The sequence below is a fragment of the Meleagris gallopavo genome, chromosome 6 (genome assembly GCF_000146605.3).
Source record: "Meleagris gallopavo isolate NT-WF06-2002-E0010 breed Aviagen turkey brand Nicholas breeding stock chromosome 6, Turkey_5.1, whole genome shotgun sequence".
NCBI lineage: Eukaryota > Metazoa > Chordata > Aves > Galliformes > Phasianidae > Meleagris > Meleagris gallopavo.
Window position 1 is genome coordinate 46,861,365 of NC_015016.2, and position 17,365 is coordinate 46,878,729.

At 41.5% G+C, this 17,365-nt stretch overlaps 1 protein-coding gene across 5 annotated transcripts in view; it reads left to right on the forward strand.

Annotated features, from left to right (window-relative positions):
- Nucleotides 1-17,365, forward strand: part of PDE1C (phosphodiesterase 1C) — a 311,651-nt gene that overhangs the window by 134,825 nt on the left and 159,461 nt on the right. For 2 of the 5 annotated variants that reach the window (XM_010713058.3, XM_010713059.3), the window contains exon 1: nt 7-45. The exons of the other annotated variants lie outside the window; for them this stretch is intronic. The gene's annotated coding sequence lies outside the window, so the exon portion shown is untranslated. Of the gene's footprint in view, nt 1-6; nt 46-17,365 lie in introns of those variants that run through there. 5 annotated transcript variants of the gene reach the window in all.

Genomic DNA, 17,365 nt, shown 5'->3' on the forward strand with positions numbered 1-17,365 from the left:
ACAGCCAGAGCAGATAGAGAAAATCTGGCTTCGGCTTCGAGGCTTGTAAGTAACTTTACTTTTTTTTTTCCCTACGTCCTTCTCCCATTTCCTCCCATTGTCAAAATTATTCCTTTTTCCTTTCTTGTCGGTACCTTCAAAATGACACGGGAGTTTCCACACCTGTTCTCCACAAATACAGTGACTTAATCTCAGCAAAGATCCACTTGCTTCCTTAAATGAAACCCGCGTGTTACACTGAACAAAGATTCTTAGCGGGCACGTAGAAGTGTCATTAATGAGACACAGTAATTTAGCAGCAGTTTTGTGAGATGCTAATTACTTTTGCTGCTGCACTGGAAAAGTTTTGTTGTTGCCTGGAATGGAACCTAATTGGGTCCTCCGATTTGAGTAATACTTCTATTAGCTGCAACCTACAGAAGGACTTTTTTTCCCTGCATGTGTACACCATTTCTGGCACTGATGCAGTTAACAAGGACAAAATAGGCAGAGAAAGCACAGTTGGAAGAGATTTCCACTTCTGGCAGCAGCAAATTCATGTTGCACAGATCAGATCGTATCAATTAGTTTATACGTTTGTTGTTAAGCCTGACTTGTCATGAAACGGTGGGACACTGCTTCCTGTGCTTAAAGAACAACTTGGGACTGTAGAAATGTGGAAGTTTACACGCTGTAGAGCTTGTGTAGCTTATTTAGAGTTAACATCTGGCATCTTTTTCAGAGTCTCAGTATCGAAAATGCTGTCTACCGACAATAAGAGCCACTGTTGGCTACAGAGCATTTATTTGCCCATCAGTTTTTGGCCCAGCCAAAGAGGAACATTGCCATATTAAGCTGCATCCCTCTCTGTGTTCAGAACTGAGGGTTTTTGTTTTGTTTTGTTTTGTTTTTCCTTTAGTTTTTCATGTTAGAGAATGTTTCAGCCTGCAGGGTGTGTGTTGGGGGGGGGGGAACAAGAAGGATAGGGAAGAGCAGAACTGGGAACACGTAAGAGGAGCAAGCTAAAAATGGACAACAAAGAGTTCCCAGTTAAACTGGAGTTGCTGTGAGAGTTGTTTAGTGTAAGCAGTGACGGCATATTTTGTAAAGTATATCCAAAACTTCTGTAGGACTCCAAGCAGAGTAAAAGACATGCATGAATATGTATTCCCTTCAAGGCGTCACTCCAGGAAGCCTATTTTGTGAAGGAACTTAATCAAAGTGGTTGACAGCTGTCTTGTAAGCATTCCAAATAGAACAGCCACGCAAAACAAACTCTCTTATTTTCAAGTCTGTGCCATGCTCTAGCATTAGAAGTCCTTGCGTTTCTATCTGACACGGAATTTAGCAGCATGCTGATTTGGATCACACGTGAAGTTTTGCAGATAATTCCTTAGCAGCAGAGTAGTTCAGGGTCTCTCCTGTCTTCTGTACAAAGCAATGATTGCGCATTGTTTGTCAAACTCCAGGCTGTTCCACCTTTGGGAGACTTGGCAAAACTGCAGGACTTATTCTACATTTGCAATAACTGAACTTCAGGCTGTTTCTCAGTATAGCCCTCTGTGTTGGCACTGTGTGCGTGTAACAAACGCAGTTTTTCTTTCTGAGTTTCAAGATTTCTTTGCTCATAGAAGGGCAAAGAAGAAAGAAACTGGCTGTAGATTTTCCATCTCCAGTCATTATATGCATACACACACAAACTGGTTGCAGTCTGAGATTTAGCATCGTGCTTCATGATTTTTCTTGTCCTTTCTTATTCACATCTGTGTAAGAAGAATGAGTAGATGTGCGCAGCCATCTCAGAAACCTTGCAAACTTCATTCTGCAGAGATCAAATACTACTCGAGGAGACATCACTACTTGCATCTGGTGCACTGACAGAGCAGTGCTAAGCAGGCACTCAGGGGCAGCATGCTGCCAGGGACCTGTAGGCTGCAGCAGGCAGGGACCGAACAGGTTATTGCATCCTGCCACCGCTCCTGCACCGAGAAGGGCCGTGATGATACAAACAGTCCCAGGTGCTCAGTGTCAGGTTTGACATCTCCTTGGTTTGACTTCACCTGGTGCTAGGCTGATACCATCCTCCCTGTGCTCCCACCTCCAGTTCCAGCTGGTGTGTCTGCTCCCAGTGACTCAGAGGAGAAACCAGCATCCCATTTCACTGCCTCTTTCAGTACCTAGCTTTTCCAGGGAGTGGGGTCTCTTAATTTCCCCCCTGCCTCAGCCTGCATAGTTGAAAGGGAAAGGAAACCCAAAGGCTACAAAGGGGTGGTGAAGCTGAGGCTCTTTTCAGACTCCCATAATTTAGTGTTTTCTGCTTAAACAATTCTGATGGGAGCTCTTTCGCCATATGCCCAGTAAAGTTCTGTCCCACAGGCTGGTTGGCCTTTGGGTGTATATTTTCAAGGAACAGAGAAGTCTTTTGGACAGTGTGCAAAAGGCAGGCTTTGAGAAGCTGAAGTATGTGTCTACAGCATGAGTCGTATGTTGCTGTAAGAGGCAGAGAAGATATTGAACTTGCCTGTGGAGTGGATTTGAAAGATTTCCTCCTTGGTTTCATTATGAATCTCTCCAGCACACATTTCTTGGTTAGGACAAGTTTGAATGAACTTAATTTTGTTTGAATGAAGCAGTGGTTCTTGGGCTGTATACAGATTCCTTTCACTGTTTAAGAAAGAGCTAAAATATCTATGTCATAAAATTTCTGAAATATTTCTACTCGACATATACATATTCGTGACTTAATGATTCTATGCAGCAATGTACAGAAGAAGTCAATGAACCTGCAGCAGGTTAATTAAACCCACAGGTTTAAGGCAGTGTGATAAATTGCCTCATTGGTGGAGAACTCATCTGTGGCACAATTCTTGGGTGTCTCATATGAGAGACCTAAGGAACAAATGTCAACTTTTATACAAGCCCTGTTAGATATTAAGTTTAATCACAGATCAGAATTAATCTTCTAGTGTTCTATTTTTAAGAAACGTTCACGAAAGGTTTCTGAATAACCTGTCTCCTGGGCAAAAGTGCCACCAGAGGTATTTGAAACTCCCTGGGGAAAATCTTGCCAGTTGACTTCTGACCACTTTGACCTTTCATGTCGTACCACAACATGAGCAAGGAGTTTACTCCAGAGCTCTTCTCACTCAAGCAAAGCGTGTTCCTGTGCAGTCGTCAGAGACCTTTCTTTCCTTGAAATGAATGAACCAGATTTCCCTGCAGCATTGTTCTCCCAGGACTAGACCAGCTTCTGAGTTTCATTGCCACCATAAATGAACCAGGCTTGAGCAGCTTCCTGTCCCTTCTGGGGTATCTTAGATGTTGGTAGTAAGAACAGAGAGCCTGCAGAGCCACATATGAAACAGCTGACAAACTGTTACATGAGAATGCTGTCTTTTCCTGTGGCAGTGCCTCCAAGCTCCCTAATCCCATCCTCAGCCCTGCCTGGGAGTCAGGGTGGGAGAAAGCAGATTGACAAATATAGGGGAATGAGCAGGAAAGTCGTGGAGAAAGGTGTGTAAACTCTAATGCCTGGGGGTGAGAAGGCATTAAAGTCCTGAAGGGAAGGCTGCCCACAAACTCCCTGTCCTTATGCCAGGACAGCCCCTGGGGACTTCTGACTTGCATTTGTCCTGTATCAGTCTGAACACTGCCTATCTCTGACAGCTGCAGAAAGCAAAAAAACATGCCTTGCCAGGGGCTTCCCCTCCTGGCTGCCTGAGGAGTATCTGCATTTTCCTCCTCCTAAACACGTTTTTAATTCATGAGCAGATCTCTTTTGTTCCTTGGCTGCTGAACAGCTTCAAGGATGTCCATTTGTGATCTCACAGGGAGACTGCCTTTGAACAGCTTCCTATTATTTCCTAGCTGTGTTCACCCATGAAGGCAGACAATCTCAGTCTGCAAGGAAAAGTGTTCCTGTAGGATGTACTGATTGCTTGTTTACAGCTCTCAGTAATTCCTTCTGCTAGAAAAAAGGATTTGAGTTTTTTGCTCTTTTGTAAAGGCCACATTCTGTCTTCCACACCCCACAGGTCCTCTCCATAAGGCTGGCTTTTTTTCAGACTTGCCTTAACCAGCTCCGGCTTGGACACTGCATACAGAGGAGTTACTTATGAGTCCATCCTGCACTCTCCTACAATAGCCAGTAACTCATTCTGTTACGCACAGGACCTTCTGCCCTTCATCCATCAAAGTTTATCTGGGCATATGGAGCACTAATTGTGGCAGAGCTTGGAGATCCCATTTCAAAACATAACTGCATTGTTGCTTTTTAAGCTGGTGGTTTCTCCATGAAGCAATGAGCGGTGATGGCTGTGTTGGAATGTTCTTGGTTTAGCACTTGGACTCCCAGCTGCAGGACTGCTAACTCCCATTTGCTGTTTAGGGCTCTTAAAGACCTATGAAGTTACCTTCCAGCTTCTCAGACGTGGAGAAAACACCTGAGCCCTTTTCAATACTGGGATTACATGTTGTATCTGATGGTATTTAAGAATGCAAGGGCACATATCCAAAGAGCTTCAGTTGAGCTGTGATGGTTTAGGGCAGCTAAAGACCCAGCTTGGAGGTATTTTCAGATTAATTCTTGGTTGTTTTTTGCAGAAAAAAAAAAGAAAAAAGTTGATTTTTAGCTGTCATAGCATAACCAGGATCTGCTGATGCCCCTGCAATAGCTTAAGAATTGCAGAGGGAGAAAAGACAAAATGTACTTTAACTTTCTTCCCGATAGCTGGGATTATAATGTTAAATTACTAAATTCATAATAAATCCCTTCATTCTCAGTGTAGCCCTTCCTCATGCTGCCAAAGATGAAACTGCAAACAGCAGCAGTCTCTGAACGGAGACTCAAATGGGATGTTTGACTTTGATCTCATCTATCCAGCTGTCCTGCTCAAACCTGTCAGTGTAAAATTGGTCTAAAAAATCTGAAGGGGGAGGAAAATAGAAACACACATAAATCAGTGAGTTTGAAAAGTTCATGGTTTTGCTGAAGATCCGGAAAGGTATTTCAGCACGTAGGGCATTTCCTTAATTTCCTCTGCAAAGCACCATGCATCCTATCGATGGTGAAGAGGTCCAAATGCAAATGTTACAGGAAGATTGAAATTCAGATTTGGTTTTGAAATAAATGATGATGCAACTAATTTCAATGGGAAAACATGGAGCCTCAGTGACTGAAGACAGTTTGGCAAGCATTACTGAGCCACTGCTCGGTTATTTGTTTCCTTGTCTTATCCATATGTACTCCACAGTATTTTTAGGTTTTCTTACATGAAAAAATGTCACATGCAGAACAGCTGGTTCTCCCAGTGACAGTACCATCATTCGTTCCATTTTCATTTATGTAGCCATCATAAACAGGAAAACAGAAGGCTCCCTTCAGTCCCAGAGGTGCTCTCTACATAGTAGTCTTTGTCCCCAAATATTTTAGCTGGCAACAGATAGTGTAAAAAACCCCTCAGAAAGCGCCACTTTGTTAGTAAATGTGTAAATTAGTCAGCTTTCAAGTGGAAAATATGAATATGCTAATTCCTTTCCGGAGGTGAAAGAGGCACTCCTGCTGTCTTTGGTCTTGGTTTCAGTCTTCCTGAACCTCCTGAGAGTCTAGCTTTAAACTGAAGCCCTGTTCACCTTGGAAGCAGGACTGAGCTACCTTCAATCATATTTCAAAAGATGCTGCTGCCCTTTTCTTAGTTTGGTTTTCGTGATGAGCATGGACAGGAGTTATTTATCAGAGAACCGTGTTAAGAAACCTCTGTATAGTCCTCTTAAGTCTCTATTTGACTCTTCTCTTGCATTTGAAGTTGCCGCTGAAAGTAGAGATGGGCATGCTCAGGGAACAGGAGGTGGAGGCAGGAATGGATGGCGTTTTGCTATCATGCGTTCTGGGAGGACTGAAGAGGTCTCACTGGTCAGAAAATGGCTGCCTGGCCTGTGCTAGGGAAGGCCGCGCTCTAATGTGGGCCTAAAAATTCCTCGTTGGGGTGAGCCACTCTTTGGGTGTGAGTCAGTTAGCTAGTTGTGAAGTTTGTTGGGGTCTGGTTGGTCTACAATATCATTCTCCCCTTGGTGTGACCATCAAACTGACCTGTAACAACTTATTTCATACTGCCTGTAGCAGATAGAAGTGCTGACAGCTGCTGATCTCATGTCTGAAAAGCGGGCAGAGGAACAAATTGTTGGAACATAGCAGCTTTAAAAGAAGATAATTTAAAAGTAAAGTGTTTGGAGGTGTAGTAATTCAGTAAACTGAAAAAATTTACCACAGTCCTTCAATTACTTCGTTCCATCCAGTGACTTTTATTTGAGTCTTAAATCAATAAATGAATCCTTTAGGTAACAAAAGACAGAAGACTTCATGTTTAATACTGAAATGTTGTCTAAGAAATAATATACACTCTAGTTTTTACAATAATCATGAAAAAAGCTTTTATTCTTCTGGAGGTAGTACAAATGAATCATAACTGCAGCCTCAAAAGCAATTATTTATTTCAGCAATCATAAAAAGAAGACCATAGCCTGCTGTACAAGAAAAGGGCTCCCTTTGTGATTTAAATGCAGTGCTTTTCAAATATCACTGCTATAAAGCGTGCAATCCTGCATAAGAAACAAGAATATGAAAAAAAGTTATTTCAGGGAAGATGAATTTAAACCTTAACTCAAAGGGAAATTACAAGTCTTTCTGGAATTCTTGTTAAAAAATGTCTTGGTGGGATAGGAGTGCATGCATAAAGAAATAGAACTCAATGGAAGACGGCGCTGAAAAATCCTCTGCATGTTTATGTGTTTTAAAGGCTGTGAGGCCAGCTCATCTCCTAATCTGCCAGCTTTGGGAGGATTCAAACACTATATTAAACCCAACTCAGCCCTTGAAAGGTTTTTTAAATACTGTGTTTCTCTTTCTTTCTGCAATTGATGAGATACTCCCTTTCTGTTCTCATTCCATCAAAAAATCAGTTCTGTCCCTTCGAAATACTGGAAACTAACTGTTTCTGAGGGGTGATTGAGATACATGTATTAGGTCTGACCCATTAAAACACTATAGCATTTGTGAAACATACCTCTACAGATGTGATTTGCTCTCAAGCCCCTAGGGATTTGGGTAGATCGGAGGTTTTCTAGAAGGGCTTGTTTGGATTCATAAGACTGTTTTTGATCTCGTGAACTGTGCTTCTAATACTGGGAAGAATGGCTCTATTGATACCCATACGTTTGCAGGGGTGAAATTAGAATTCAGTTCTTGATCTTCAAAGATTTTTTTTTTTTCTTTGAAGAGATAGGTTTTGAAAGTAATTCATGGCTTGAGAAAAGTCATTTAGCCCTGTGACAGTACAAGATTTTCCCCAGTAGTGTTAAGCCCAACTTTGTATTTAAATTTGTATTATAGCTGAACAATGGGTCTTCCTCTAGCAGATTCCATACTGCCCAGGCCTCAGCCAAAATTTGTCTGTAGTTCTCTTGGGTATTCAAAAAGCTCAGAAGCTGGTGAAACTGATTATAAGCTCAGCTGGTTGATTTCAGTGGAATCAAGATTTTTCTCAGCAACTGCTTATGTCCATGTTGGGGATGTTTGAATTTTTCTGCCCAAGAAGGGTGTTGCAGAGCACTCAGCCATAGTTTTCTGGTTTTCAGGAAGGGGATTGAAAGATATCCAGTTCTCCCTTTGCCAGATTACCCAATTCATTTCTCTGTAGACTACCTCATCTTCTATCAGAGGACCGCTATGTTTAGCAACTGGTGACACTGGATGGGGAAAGCTGCATAGGCGAGGCATGCAAGGATTGCCATAATCTTTCTTGGAGAGGGAGCTGCAGGAGATTATTTATTTATTAAGATGGTTGTAGTCTTGGAGGAGACAATTTATTAAGATACATATGGACTTATATGATATGTTTCATGCTTCTCCCCCTCTCCCCCCCCGCACATCTATCAAGCTGTGGAGTTGTTTTGTTATTAATGTGACACTTAGAATGGCTATTAGTAGGTCTGTATCATCACTTTAGAAGTGATTTCTTACACTCCTCGGGACAGACACTATTTGTGCACAAAACTCCTAGCCAAGACAGAAAATTGCACAATATCCATCTGTAGTATGAATCCTGCCTTGGTGAAAATCTCATTTCAACACCAAATTAGCACAAATTAAATGTAAGATCTGTGCCATTTTAACAGCTAATGCTGTTCAGAGCCCTTTTGCTATAGCTGTGACACTCAGGGAGTCCTTGCAGGGAAAGCAAACTGCAGCAAGCATCTAAGGGCAAAGGAGTTGAAGTAGAGCATAAACTCCCTTACAAGGCTGAACAGTTCCAATGGTTGCTGTAAATGATGCTCAGATCACACTTCCTCCCATGCCTCCTGTAGAGCAGCTGTTTTTCTGCGATTCACTAGCTGTAACCAGTTACTGGTTTCTGCTAAGTTAAGAGACTGCATACACAATTTAAATATCCTCCTATACACATATTGGTACATCAGGAACAGCTACATCAGATGGAAGAGCTCTTTTTTTTTTTTTTTTTTTTTTTCTTCTGGATTTGCTGGAAAAGTGATAGAGGAAGCTGTGGGGGTTGAGGCTGGCTGGGAAGAACTGGGATATTGTATATGTAAGAACACAGTGACTCAGAAAGGGTGGAGAGGAGAATGAGAGAGCTTAAAAAAATAGAAAAAGGGTTAAGAGAAGAAAGAAGATTATTCCTGTGAGCAGTTCAGGCCCCTACATATAAACATTTGTTAGATTTATTTACAGTATTTATTAAAATAGTTTATAACACAACGTGTGCACAGGTAATTTAGGAGTATTGATGAAAGTCACAGGGATAAGGGCTATCTTTAAAAGCATTTAAAAATGCTGCCCAATTTGTTTCCTCACTAAAATTTTAATGGAAGACCATGAAGAAAAACCCACGTGTTGCAAGAATACCACTGGTTATCAATGCAGAAAACACTGCTCGTGTGTCATGTTCAGAACATGACTTTGTTTAGGTGAATGAGGGTCCCTTCTTCATATTGCTGTTGCTTTGTTTTTTACAGGACTGGAGAATAGTCTTCAATATTTTGGCCACATTCTTGGTGTAATGCCAGTCAGAATTCTCCCTCTCGTTCTCATTGGCTTTGGGCAGTCATCTTTCTTTTCCCCTCCTTTTCTTTGCACTGGTGTTTCAGCTTCAAGAAGCCTACAGCTCTGGATGCAGTTTGTCTGGATGTGTAGGTGAAGTCATTCAGGTTGTGTGGAGAGCATCTGCAAAGTGCTTTGCAGAGAGAGGCATCTAAATGCTCAGTGAACTCTGTAAGACCTGTTTCTGATTAGCTCAATGGTAGTGAAGATATCTGCTTGCAAATGGAGAAGAATCAAATTCCGGAGTTATGCAAATTTGCTGAATAACTCAGAGCAAATTATCATAGTGGTCCCACCTAGCCTCCAAATCTGTGGTACATCAAATAGCATTTTGCATTGCTTTCACCTTGTGGAGGGAGAGAACTTGACTCCACCCTTAAAACAGCCAAGCTTTTAAGAGCTAGAATAGGTGTCACAACTGCAGCACTTGGCATGTGGAAAGGGCTGGAGGATTTATTTTAATACATCTTTGAGCTTTCTGAAGACCCCGTTGCCCCAGCTGCTGCAGCATCAAGATACCTGGGAGATGGCTGGCTCGCATCTGTCCACCAGTCCATTCCATTTCCCAAAATTCTCCCTGCTGTGTTGAGGAGCTTCTGTGCCCCGGGTGTGGGGCAGTGCTCCTGAGCTGCAGGTTGTCATCACTCATCACGCTCAGCACTAAAGGCCCCTCCACGAGAACAGTCCTCCATACAGGCTGCTGCTGGCTGTCTCCTGGGCACCTCATTGTTCAGCCTGCTCCCCTCTCTCAGGCACTGTTCCTGGAAGAACACGGCGGGGGAAAGCCCAGAGGAAGAGCACTGGCGGTTCACAAGAAGTTGAAATGTTGCTTTTTCCTACAGCTGACATTTAATAACCAGTCTGTTAATGAGGAGGCAAAGCCAGGACAATAGCTACCCCTCCCTCCTTGTGCAGGGCCGTGTCCCCAGAAGCCCCTAATCATTCCTAAAAGCTATCATCGTGCTGAAGGAGGGGGTGGCTGGGAGGTGGGGAGTGGGAACGAGGAAGGGACATTATTTTGGAAAGGGAACACTATGGCTTTGTGCGATGATTTTATCACCCCATGTTTAGGCTTGTTAAACAGTAATCCGAGTGTTTCAGCCTGTAACCCGGAGTAAGGAGAGAGCCTGGCACAAAAACCATGAGATTTAAAATCCTGCGTCACACCAGCTGTCTGCGAGCGGGCAGAGAGGGTGGGCTGTGTTCGGGAGGGGGAAACAATAACAAGCAGTAGTCCAATAGATTTAGTAGAGCTTAGGGCAAGATGCAGATTTGTTTAGTGACTTCGCACACGCGGCGGGTCTGCTCTGATGTAATTCCAGAGCATGTTTCCTGTCTAGATATTTAATCCAGGGTATGAACAATGATTTTCCCCCCCCGCCTCTCTCCCATCATCGTGCACGCAGTAACTAATCACACAGCCACCCTGCATGAAACAAACTGGACAGCTGCCTGCTTGGCTCCTGCAGGATCTGAATATGCTCATTTTGCATAGTAGCAGTGAGTTAAATAAGTTTTTAATCTGTACACCTTGTTTCTTCCAGGATCTAACAGCTTTTTCCCACTGCGGGAATGGAATTTCAGCTAAACTATTATTGCTTTGAACATGTAGGATGCACCAGTATTGACACTATAAGTTCTCTGCAAAATGGTATTTCACCTTATTCCAAACAGAACTGTCCCCTTTTACACTTCTTGCTGTTCTGACTTGGTTCTTTAAGTTCTTTTCGTAGGAAATAGTCAGGATACAACCAAAGAACACACAGAAAAGATTGCATATCTGCTCCCTTTTTTGAGTTGTTGTAGTAAGAGAAGGAAGCAGCATCCCCCTGTTGAAGTCCGTGTTGCCCAGTGAGCACAATGTGCAGGACGATGCTCTGAGCAGCAGGAAGGAATTCCCTCCCTGCCTTCCATCCCATTGTTCAAGAAGAGCCATAGTCTCTTGCAGTGAAAGACGTGGTTAGGCGTGTTGAAGTACCACCCATCCTGTGCTCTGTGGGTCATCCTCCTTGTTTATTTCAGAGCCAGAAGTTCCATCAGCCATTTGGAGCAGCCATCTAGAAACAGCACTTGGTCACATGAAGTAGGAATGTCTTGATAAACTGTAGTTTGTTGTGTGAAAGTCATAGAGTGTTGGGACTTAATCTTTTTTATTTTTTTGTCTGTAACAAAAGTGGATACGGAAAAAAGCCCTTTCTCCTTTTAAGACATCAGGACTTTATTTTCCTGAAAAGCACGTTCCTGTAACTGCATTTTATGAGCATGCTTCTTTCCTTAGAATGTGATGTGTATAAAACATAAAATAATTTGCTAGTTGTGTACTAAGAAAAAGCTGCATGAGCAGTGGATGGTACTCTTTTCAAGGGACTAAACAGTCAGGAGCAGCTCCATTTTATTTATTTATTTATTTATTTTAAATTATTGCTTTTGTTTGCTTGCTTTGTTTTTGACATGAGGAGTGATGGAAACATGAGTAAAAATAGAAGAAGAGCTTGAAGACTACAGTAATTGTTCTGGTTCTGTACAAAATCCACATGAGCTTAACTAGATTTTTAGAAACCTTCAGAAGACTTTTACTGTTTTTTTGGTAGTTGAGATACCAGCACATTTAAAATCTGTTTCTTGTCTAGTCCAGGATGGTTCCAGGAGTGAATTTGAGTTAGCCTTTCTGATTTGCCCTTGCTGACACCTCATGGTGTGACAAGCTGTAGTGCTCAGCTGTCCCCACGAGGCTCCCACTGTTCCCTTCAGATCCCTCTGCCTCAGGCTGTCTTGCCTGAAACTTTTGAGCCTTCATATATACACACTGTTCAATGCAAACCAATTAAGAAAACTTTTCTTTTGCCTCATTTTCTCCACACTTGATATACGTACTGTGTCACGAAGAGATGCACAGCAGTTAGCTTGCCTCTTCTGGCAGCCAGCAGTGTTTATCAAAGCATGAGCAAGCCATGGTTGTCCTTCATTAAAACGAAGCTCAAGAAAAAAATGACAATTTATCACAGATCAGCTCGATGTCAGTGGGAAATAAAATACCTGTAACTAACACACCTCTGGTATGCTGTTATCTGGGCACAATTACTACAGCTGCGTGGGGTCCTACCCAACCCTCCTGCCTGAGGTAGCTGCACTGAATTTAGGATCATCATCTCTCATAAGAAGATATAGTACAGCATATAGTCGTCAGTGATGTCACTTTGCCCAGACCATGTACGTATAACCCAGTGGTAATGCCTTCAGGCTCTGTCCACTCTTTACTGAATTGCTGGAGATAGGATTGCAGCTGCTTTGAGCTGATTGCAGAACAAAGTCCTCACAGCTTGCACTGTCAGCTAGGCTTTTCTGTAAGGAGAATTTAAAAACATTTCCTGTCCTGCTATACTTCACATGGAATCATTACACACATTAAACCCCAAATGAGAAAGCGGGAACTTTGTTTAACCGCAGGTAAGGACACTGTCAAGGCAAAATGTTGCAGAAGAGCAGAATCAGTGGTATGGCCTAGCAACTTCAATCCTCTCTGGGGGATGAAACTGTAAGTTTCTTGAAATGCTTGTTTACCCAGCTTAGAAAACTCAATAGCTGAACTGGTGAATGCTGTCAGATCAGCTAAATATCAAAATAACATTTTTCTTGTGCAAAAGCAGTGAGGGTGTTTGTTGACTTTTGATTATTTTTACGTACATTGTTTAGTTTGATAAACTAATCAGTTTAAGTTAAATTTATGTGTTGGCTGTACATCTCTTGTCCCACTTCACTGTCTTGTCTCTGTTTCTTCTGAAATTGTTGCACCTATTTCAGGCTGCGAATGTTTCTTGCCATTGCATGGTTACACCGCACATGCCCATGCTTCAGAGCACGCAGACTCTTATAATCTACTTAAAATGAGAAAAATGACTGCCTCATCCTCTCATGATTTCACTATGTCCCCATGTAGGTCAGGGTCCAATTTAAAATGACTCGTCTTTTAAAATCCCACATAACCCTCCCATCACATTGCAAGTACCAGCTGAAATCTCTTTCCTCATCCACTTTACGATTTCTTCTCCTCTGTTGTCATTAGTCTATGTGATTGTATTGTTTTTAACTTAGCACAGTATTTTGCTAAACAGACTGTGTGGAAGAAACAATAAATGATGTTTGTTATTGATTAGAGAGTGATTAAAGCAAGAAAGCAGGTCTTCCTGTTTCAATTAGGGAATTAAAAACCCAATAGCAGTTGATGGCAACATCCCCTTCAAAGTCTGGCACTCTCAATATATTTATGAGTTATGGGAGTCAGGGCTCCCATAAGATCCTGAGCTTTGACAGATGCCAGTCCATAGTCTGTTCTGTGAGATTTGGATTTTGTTAACTGGTTTATATGTGGTTATTAATATAGACTTTGGTAACGTAACTCAAATGCATCACTAATCCAGTGATGATGACGAATGATTTGTAATGCAGTGAATGTTTCAGAATGTTGAGCTGCTGGGAGAGAAGATTTTCAATTTACGTGATCCCATCAGTTGAAAAAAGTAGCTTTATCTGAGCCCCAAGCCTTTCCTCCTTGGCAGTGACGTTCAGGGGATGGTGCCTACCCTGTTATGTGGTAGTGGTGCCTACCCTGTGGTGTGGTCAGGGAAGGCACCAGGACTCAGGAGCTGGGAATTGCTCTTTGTCTGCTGCCTAGACGTGGCCACTGAGGGAGGAAGCCTTGGGAGTTCTGGGCCAGATCTGGTGAGAAAAGCAGTAAAAATGAATTGTGGCTGGCTGCTAAGGAAAACAGCAGGGAGGAATAACATCCAGCGTGGCTGCAGATTCAGTGGTGGTAATGAAAGAGCAGGAATGGTCTTCTAGATTGAACTGAGGGGAGGCTTACTTCTGTTTTGCCAAATTTTATTGCTTATCTTATTGTTTATTTGCTAAGCTACAAAACAGACTTTCAGCACTGTTATCTTGAATGCCTGTTCTAACATTAGAGGCCTCCGTTTGGCAGGAAAGAACAAGACTTGCCAGAATTTCGTGTTTCAGTCTGGTGAAGTGACTTCATCTCTGTGCTTCCAAAGAAAAGGCTAAGGAAAATTAAGTAGTTTGACCATCTCAGCAGACAAAGGACATGCTTGTGGCCACTGAAATGAGCAGCATTAAATTAACTATGAAGTGTCACCTGTTCTCCCTTGCATGTACCACTGGTAGTTAACACTAAGTCCAGTGCTAACAGTGAGTGTCCTGGTGCTGATCATGGGCCTGGAGGCTGTGAGCCCATAGAGATATTACCAGGGCAGATACAACCCATTAGTCTGAACGTAGTGCTCATTAACTTTTAGATTTCAGTGTAAGTTTCCATGGACAAAGCTAGGCAAGTATCCTTCCTTTACTTCTGCGGCAACCAAAGTTTCACTCCATGCGCTCAAGGGATGCCATTACTGTCAAACCCTATGGGATAAATATGGAATAAATATGGAATAACAGCATTTTAACCATGCTGCTGTTAGGAGTAAAAAATGTGATTTAGGTCTCTCTTCAGAGGCTGTGTAGGAGTGAACAAGCAATTCATCGAGCTAGTTGATATGCTGAGGTGTATGATTGTGGGGCAAAAACAGAGCAGTTGGCAGAGCTGTTTAATTCTCCATCTCCTCCACCCTCTCTCCTCTCCATACCATCTTAATCATGTTAACTCACCTTTCAGCAGAATTCTGAGGAGGTCCTTACAGAATTCAAACTTTTTTTGTGGTTCTATTAAATTATTTTCATCTATGGGCACCTAGATAGGGAGGAATTACGGGGGCTTTTGGGATCAACTTGGGCTCCAGTTAGCTGCTGTTGTGCTAAGTTTGTGTACAATCCACATTTATACAGGGCATAACCCTAAAGAGCTACCAAATGAACAGAAAAGGAATCTAAAGGGGAAACAGGAAGAAAGCCTAAGGATACACCAGCATTGCATGACAGGGATAGAAACATGATGCTGGGAGCAGGATATGTAGAAGTTGATGAGAATGATAGCACATACATTTTGTGTGTTTGTTTTAATGGAAGTTGAGTGCTCATGTAGCTTTAGCTATCTACATCTTGTTGCTTAAATATTTCCAAAGTGTGGTTGTAGTCTCACCAGTATGTTACAATACAAAAGACTCATTCATCTCTAGAAAAGCAGGTACTGAAATTGAAGCCTCAACTCTTACTCTTCATCTCATTTCTGTCAGAAGTTGTGTTCTCCCCACCATTTTTTTTTCTTTTTTTTTTCTTCTTAAAGAACAGATGTTGTTACAACTGTCACTGGGTTTACTTTCCCTTAGACTCCAGCAGCCTACTTGTACGAGTACTGGTTTGGACTTGGTACTAGGCTTGTGCAGATGCAATTGCATGAAATTCAGCGAAGTTATATCTAGTTTATACTAGTAATGGAGGACCTGGCTAGTGTGAGTCACCTCTTCATTCTCTTCAACATGAGAAAAAAAAAAATCTTGGACCTATGAGTAATACATTCCATGACAGAAAACGTGAGTTGAATGGGTGTGGTAATTCTTCTAGCACAGCGTGTGTACAGTGGGAAAAGATACAGAACTTGAAAAGATGTGATAATGTCACCAAGTCTCATGCAGGCACTAGCACTGGGTAGCCTAGTGGTGCAGGAAGCTCATTTTTTCTGTCAGTTTGGTTTTGATATCAGAAGATCAAGCGTCCCTTGGTTCCACTCAGGTGGAAGACGCATCTGGCTCCAGATTTTTCCCAAAGGCAATTTAGTTTCTCAGTTCCTCCTTGCAAACACTCCTCATGGAGAGAGAAACCAGGGTAACTTGTCACACCACCAGAAAACCAACAACTCACTCTACCATGTTAACTCACATTCAGTGGCTGGTTGCAACCATTCTTTGATGCTGACTGTGGTATGAAAAGAGGCACCTTCTAATTTAATTGTTTGCGATGACCTTATTTCATGGCAGATGGTGCAAGTGGTGGCTTGCACTCTTAAAGCAGGTAGATGTCGACACTGTCTACTTTTTCAAAACTGAAGACTGTTTTTGAAAACAGCCTAACTTTGTCAACATCATTATTTTTATATTGTTGGTGAATAATGTTGTAGAATTTTTTCTTTTTGAAATTCTGGAAGGTCAGGTGTACAGTAAATATTTTGCTAGATGTCAGCAATTGTATGGATGCAGCTACTAATTTCTCTCCAAAGCAAATGCATGTAGTAGTGATGTTGAATATAAGAATAGAAATTCCTTCAGTCATGTTGTCTTCCTTCAAATGAAACAAGGAAATTCAGTGCCTGTAAATGTGGTCACTAACTTGGTACATGTAAACCTCGACTGTAATTGGACTGCAGGTGTGGAAACAACAGTATAAATAAAGAATAAAAATGTATAATTTAATAATATAAATGCATATTAAAAATGTGATTAGGCAAATGCTTTCTTCCTAGTATGGTTATTCTTGAAAATAAGGTTAAAGATGTAACTGATAAGAAAAGTGATGCTTTACTTAAATGCAAACAGCTGGGCCACCTCTTTGCAAGAAACCTTTAGTCAATCAGGAGATTATTAACAGTATTTTTGCTGGAATGTGAAAGCTGACTTCACAAAGAGGAGGACTTTACAAAATCGTGTGAAAGTCATGAGCCAAAAAAGGGAAAAATTAGTTCTGATAGTTCTTCAGCACACCATGATATTCTTAAAGGGGAAATAAATGACTTGTAAATAACTTAATTTTTAAATTTAAAATGTTGTATTGATGTAGGAGAAATAAAATTCTGAATAAAAGCTTTGGATTTCCTTGGAAGAAGATATCGTAATCAACCTGGATTTGAATGGCCAGGCAAGCAGAAGATTTTTCAGCAGCAAGAAATTTTAGTGAAGTTCTGTGTTTCTCAGAATATTTCTGATGGAATACAACTTCCAAATTGGAACTCTGCAGGACAAAATTTCTGTTATTCATCCTTTTGTAATTAAAACGAAAATTTCCCTTAGAATCAGATGGGCCCAAATGATTCTGATTGTGTACATCAGCTTTGTTAACGTCAGTAAGCTAGACTTGATGGTGCTGTGTTTGTTATTTTACTCTTCTGCATCGCCTCAAATTGAAATAAATAATTCTTCATACGGCCAAGTATAAGTAAAATATTCAAAAATCTTTCTGAAGTAAATATCTAGGGCTTAATTTATGGTTCTGGCATGATCAGAAGCAGTGTTGAGTACTATTTCTAAAAGTAATATTGAAGGAAACATAGGAAACATTTGACAGCCAGCATACACTATCTTAAGTATAAAATAGCACTCTTTTTTTTTT